Source organism: Amblyomma maculatum, chromosome 6 (assembly GCF_055883805.1).
Source record: "Amblyomma maculatum isolate TAMU_Amacu chromosome 6, ASM5588380v1, whole genome shotgun sequence".
NCBI lineage: Eukaryota > Metazoa > Arthropoda > Arachnida > Ixodida > Ixodidae > Amblyomma > Amblyomma maculatum.
The window spans coordinates 156,200,607-156,206,764 of record NC_139349.1 but is presented as its reverse complement, the minus strand read 5'-3'; positions in this window follow the sequence as shown (position 1 = coordinate 156,206,764).

The window sequence follows — 6,158 nt, the reverse complement described above, 5'->3', positions numbered from 1 at the left end:
GTTGGTCTCACCACACCCGAAGTGCGAGGAATGGCTAGGTGAGCGGCGGCAATAATACATGCTGTGAAAGTTTCATATAGTTTGTCCACATCAGAACTGTCCGAATAAATTTATTCTAGGGCAGCTTTTTCGCTGAAGAGTGCCCAGTCGGCCAAATTCAGCTTCCAGCGCCGTGGTTTTGTTAGTGATTGATGGTGATGATGCAAGGCTGATAATAACTGGAAGATGATCGCTCTCATAGGGGTTGTCAAAAAACGTCCCATTTAAAATCGGTAAAAACGCTTGGTGAACCAGAAAGACAAATCTAAACAGATGAATTTGCCAGTACTTGGAGAGCACTGTGTGTATCCCCGTATTCAACAAACAGACATTTTTGCACAGGATAAAATCTTCTCAAACCTCACCTGTGGCGTCAGTTTGCCTGCTTCCCCAAAAATAGGAGTGAGCATTAAAATCCCCAACGAGAATATATGGCTCTGGTAGTTGTATTAAAAGAGTTTCTAAGTCGGGAAGTGTGACGGTTAGATGAGGTTCAATGTATATGGAACATATTGTTATGGTTTTAAAATGGAGCACTGTGACTGCAACTGCTTCGTATGAGGTTTTATGATCAATTTTTTAGTTGGAATACCACCTTGGACCACAATAGCAGTGCCTCCAGAGAGTCTGCTTGTGTTCTGTCGAACGCAACGAAAGACTTGTTTTTTGATGATGTTTTTATTCAGCGGTCCCAGGTTTGTCTTCTGGAGACACTATGCCACTGGAGAAAATAAACCTAATATATCTGTTATGTCAGTGTAGTTGTTTAAAAACCCCGACAAATGCCATGGTAAAATATTTGTTGAGGATAGTTTAAAAACCTAGGTAGTTGGGTACTTTGGGCCTGTTATTGGGACTTTGTCCCTTCTTTCACGCTTTGCCGCCGCTGATGCGGCGGCGAGGAGTGAGATGTGTCCATCACATCCTCAGATGTGTTGGACGTTCGCGCAGAAGGCACGAGTGCACATGTTTTAGACCTCGCCCCTTGGGACAAGGCCTCCGGGCTCGGTGACCAGGGGGTCAGCAGAGCCTGTTTTGGGGGTAGTGAAGCAGCACCAGCTACTTCCACCAGAGGCGCGGATGGCACCACCCTATACTCATTTTGTGGGGCCTGGGTAGGTGCTCCAGACTCCTGTGGTGCGGCGCCCTCTGCGCCACAGCGGAATAGGGAGGATGTTGGATTGAAAATTGTTTGCGTGCTTCAGTGAACGCTATGTTTTCCTCTACCTTTAGAATGATTATGTGTTTTTCGATCTTCCAAACCGGAGAGCTACGCGAATAGGCAGGATGGTTGCCCTGACAGGTTACACAGAGATCGGGTTGAGTTTGGTAGTCATCGGTTTGGTGCTCCTGTGCAGCACACTTTGCACAAGTGATTCAGCCTCGGTAGCTCTTTGCTCCGTGACAGTACTTCTGGCAGCTAAAGCAGTGTCGTGGATTCGGAATGTAGGGTCTCAAGTTGAGTTTTGTGTACCCCACCTTCACAGACTGGGGGAGTAAGCTCAGTGCAAAGGTAAGTACAAAGTGTTTACTCTCAATTTCTTTGTTGTCACGTCTTATGTTTATTCAGCAGACATTTGCCACGTGTTGCTCTTTCAGTCCTTCCAGCAGTTACTCCTCTGTCATGTACTTCAAGTCATGGTCAGAAAGAACACCGCGAACAGTGTTCAAAGAACGATGCGGGCTAATCACAACTGGAATGTCACTAAAAGCATTGAATCCTGAGGGTTTCTCATACTGATGATGATATAAAAGTTCCAAACGCAGGTCTCCATTTGCAAGCTTCTTGATCTTGTAACCCTTGCCTATAGCTTCAGTCAGTGTCTTTGCAACAATGAATCGTGAGACTTGTCTTACTGTCTTTCCTGAGTGCTCACTATGAACTACATGAAAGTGTGGGAAGGTGCTTTTTGTTTGCAAACAAAACTGGGCAGTTTGGTCGGTGCGCCCTCGTTTCGAAGGAGGGCGATCAGTTGAAGAAGAGGAAGCCATAAAAAATGCATAATGTTCGGCTGCGGTACCAGCCACCCACCATGGAGCCCAACGAGGGGACGGGACAGGAATTGGCAATCAAGTCCTGCCCACGCCAGCTGTACACCGTAACTATAACCCAATATGGCGTAACTCAGGGTGGTTAGCTACACAAGGTTAGCCCTCGACGCCTTGAAGTAGGAAGAAACGAAGAAGGTAAGAGAAGACAGGACAGTTGTAAGAAAGAAAATAGGAAACTGAAAGATGGAGGGGGGAGAGGAAAAGGCGACAGCCGAATTCCCCCGGGTGGGTCAGCCCGTAGGTGCCGTCTGTGGGAAGCGTGGGCCAAAGTGGTCGTGTTGCCTCTGATGAGGGGCCTTAAAGGTCCAAACACTCAGCATCGGCTCAACCACCAGGATCCCCTTTTCTCCAGACACGGCGACGCCACGCACGGCTAAGCGTGGGTGCTCAGGGTCCGTGGTGCCGCACAGCACACGCAAACATCTGCTTTAACAGATGCCCTGTGCAGGGGGAACCAAGAAACAAAAAGCTTTTTTCTCCTAATTCACTGGAATGTTGAATATCAGTGAGCATGTCGATATTCATGTCTCCGCCAAGTAGCAACCAATAATAAGGAGCGGAGGCATATTCCAGTATTTGTTCTAAAAACTTTGTGAACACATTTCGATTGGCAGGAGGCCGGGAGATGACAAGAAACATTATATCACACACAGGGTTTACTAATCGCCTTGCCACCTGAGAATTCCTTGAACATATCTGTGTATATCAGTGATTGGTTATTCGTAATAAATTACGTTTTAAGTAATTTTGCAATTATTAGATTCCTATTTCAAACTATAACGTTTAAGGCAATTAAAATACTTTTTTGCAGTTGATAAGGGCTAATCAGTTACTTTTTAAACTTAAAAACAATTAAGTGTGAGCGAACCCGGCAAAATAGCGCAGCTGCTTTTGAGTGGGTCACTCTTCTTCAAGCTAGAGGGGTACAGTTGTACGGTGATCATACGGAAAAAGCTTTCCTTGTGCAAAAAGGGAACACACAGAGGCGAGGCGCGAGTGACTGTGCCATTCGAGCAAATGGTAAGACCGCATGCGCCTCGCGCGTTGCTTTTTCTGCGATCTCAGTCTTCGGTGGTGTCGATATCTCTGGATGCATTTTGTAACAATACATGCGTTTCTGTCCGCTACACAGTCACTTGCTTCTTCATGCTCTCTAACTCGCCACGCGCGAATGTATGCTTTCTTTCAGCGCCTTAATTATGGTCACAAAGCTCTAGAAGGTCGGAATGATGGTTCCGGTCTGAGGCCTGCTGTAGATTAGCACTACCATTTATTGCAAGGAAACGCACAATCCGGAAAACGTTCGACAGCACGGCAGAGAGGAATGCCAAGTTGGCAACAGCAACATCGAAAGCTACATCGAAAGCAAAAACAAAGCAACCGTTTCAGGATAGCTTGGCTCCAAACGGAAGGGCAAAATGCGCTTTATATGTCGTAGTTTTGGCTAGCTGTCACTGCTTCCGAGTAGTCCCTCCCTCATGCTTAAGGCCTTTATGAAGGCAGTCCCCAGGAATTCAACGGAGATAACTTCCAGTAGCGTCAGTGCAATGGAAGGCTGCTGCAAAATAAGTGCGCCTCGTGAATGCTAGCTCGATAGAGCGGCCATTACTTGAAATCCTGCGGTGAAAATTACGTTCGGTAAGCTGAAATGCCGGCTAGCTTTCGCTGCCTCCAAATCTGTAGAACCCCGCAGTTCTCAGCAGCTTCTACAGGAAGGTCCCGACGATCTAATAGAGTGCGATGAGGAGCTAGTTGGTAAGGCATTATTATTGAAAAAACAGAACTGCTCCAAAGGGATAAGACAAGAGAAGAACACAGGACGAACACAGACTAACAACTGGCTTATTGCACCGACGCCTCCTTCCCACAACACCGACGCGCATGCGCACCAACACACAAAGCCAAAACACAACTTCATCTAGTCAACCCGAGACATTCTATTTCCTTGCGGTATAAGTGAATGGAAGCCTCGCTTACACATTTATCAGGCCCTTATCTCGCGATTTCAAAAACTTCAAGAAATTCCCGCTCTTTTCTACGCCACGGACATCCAATAATCTTATTCTGGCCAAAAAGCGGATTACATTCCTGTTTATCACGCTTGCAGGCCCCACAATGTTTAGGTAGGTGCTGTCCACGAGCTGCATCTAATGAATTAGCGTGCTCCAACAATCTTTTGTTAATACTTCGGCCCGTCTAGCCGACATACACCATGCCACAGCTGAGCAGAATCTCATATATAACTTCAGATTTACAAGGCACAAACTTATTCTTGCGGTTAATGCTAAATCGAACCTTCTTATGTTTGTCTTTACAGGCTAAACTTCACAAACGTGACAGTTTGCAAGGTGCAGAAAAGAGGACATTAACCTCGACTTTTCCGCCAACTTTCTTCAAGCTGTGCGCTTGAAGAACATAGGGGACGGCCTAAATCTTCCGCCTTTCTTGTGTAAAAGCCTCCAAAGTTTAGACTTGGAGCATAAGGCCTTCAACAGGGACTCAGCCACTGCCTGCAAAAGGGCAAGCGGTAACCCCGCACATCATAGGCGGACAATTTGAGCATGGAAGCTGTCCTGAACCTTGCGGAAACAGGACTTGGCTAGCGAAGCCCTAAGGCAAGTAGACGCAATACCCCTCTTAACCGGTTTCGATTGGCACGACGCAAAGGGCAGTAGTGCTTTTTTGTCCTGGGCGTGTATGCCCAGCAGAGGTGGTCAGGAACGTTCAAAGCAATTTTAAATCGAAGAATTGCAAACAAGAGTTATCAGGAAGTTCAATGGTAAAATTAAAACAGCAAAGGTGACTTCAAAGACTCTAAAACTTCCCACGCCACGTGTGTCAAGTTATCGTTGTCGCCAATGTTTAAAATGATTAAAAAGTCATCGACGCACCTGAAGACCCGAACAATAGGGTCCTCAGTAAGTACGCTTGAAAGCGAGCTCTAAAAATTTGCTAAAAGAATATCAGATAAAACAGGAGCAATACACGATCCAGTACAGATGCCACGCCTTTGCACGTAAAACGTATCCTGATAACTCACAATTGTCGGGTTAAGATATACCTTAAGAGTTTTAAAAAGCCTTCTACCGGAATACCACACGCATTTTGAAAAGACACTGCACCAGCACGTTCGATACAGTTACGGACTGCCGGAGTAAGACATCGTGGGGAAGGGAATAAAACAACTCCTCAATATAAACCGAGAAACCCGAGTTAACAGCAGCCAAGTTATCGCCCAACACTTCCGACACGCGGTCCGAGCTGCTGACCTTGTACGGGTCCTCAGGTGCGAGTCTCTCCAAATGATGCTGTAGATACTGACTTACCACGACTTGCCAGGTTCCCCTCTCTGTAACGATGGCCCTAAAAGGCTTGTGGCAGCATTTAGCTGCTCGTCGAGTTCTTTAAGGTGGTCTTTCCGAACAAGTAGCATGCTCCGAAGTTTCTCCGAAGGCGCGCTCCACATCACACTATATGCAGACAAGGGACATATACTCCTTAGAGATACAACCCACCATACCACTGTCCAGCGATGCGGATGGTGAAACACCAGTACTATGTTTATCAAAACGAAGATTCTACGCAGTGCTCTGCGTACAGCTCGGGAAACGTGAGTCATCCATCCATGTAGCAGCCTTTCGGTATACATTGCTCACACGCGTGATAACCACAGTGACCAGTGATGCCTTTGACATAACTCCTTGCGGGGCCGTCAGAGATTACTGCTTCAAGAGTAACAAGGGTGTGGTTGCCTGTAAATGCCATTCCATGTGCTGAAAAAGGCTGCCATCAACGGAGATTGTAGGTAGAAAGCCTACTAGGCAAAGTGGCTTACCTCTACGCCAGTGTGCCCAAAAGCTTGAGACGCTTTAAGGATAGTGAAAAACCTCAGATCAGAACACGTCAATCTGACTGCTTTTATGTAAAGGCTGAAGGCCTCGCCTTCACAAAACGGGTCCGCGAGCCATGGTCTCGCCCGACGAGTGACAAATCCAGTCTCTTAAAAACACCGGTTTATTCCGGATAAACAAAAAAAGCAAAACAGAGAAACATAAGGCGCTACTGCG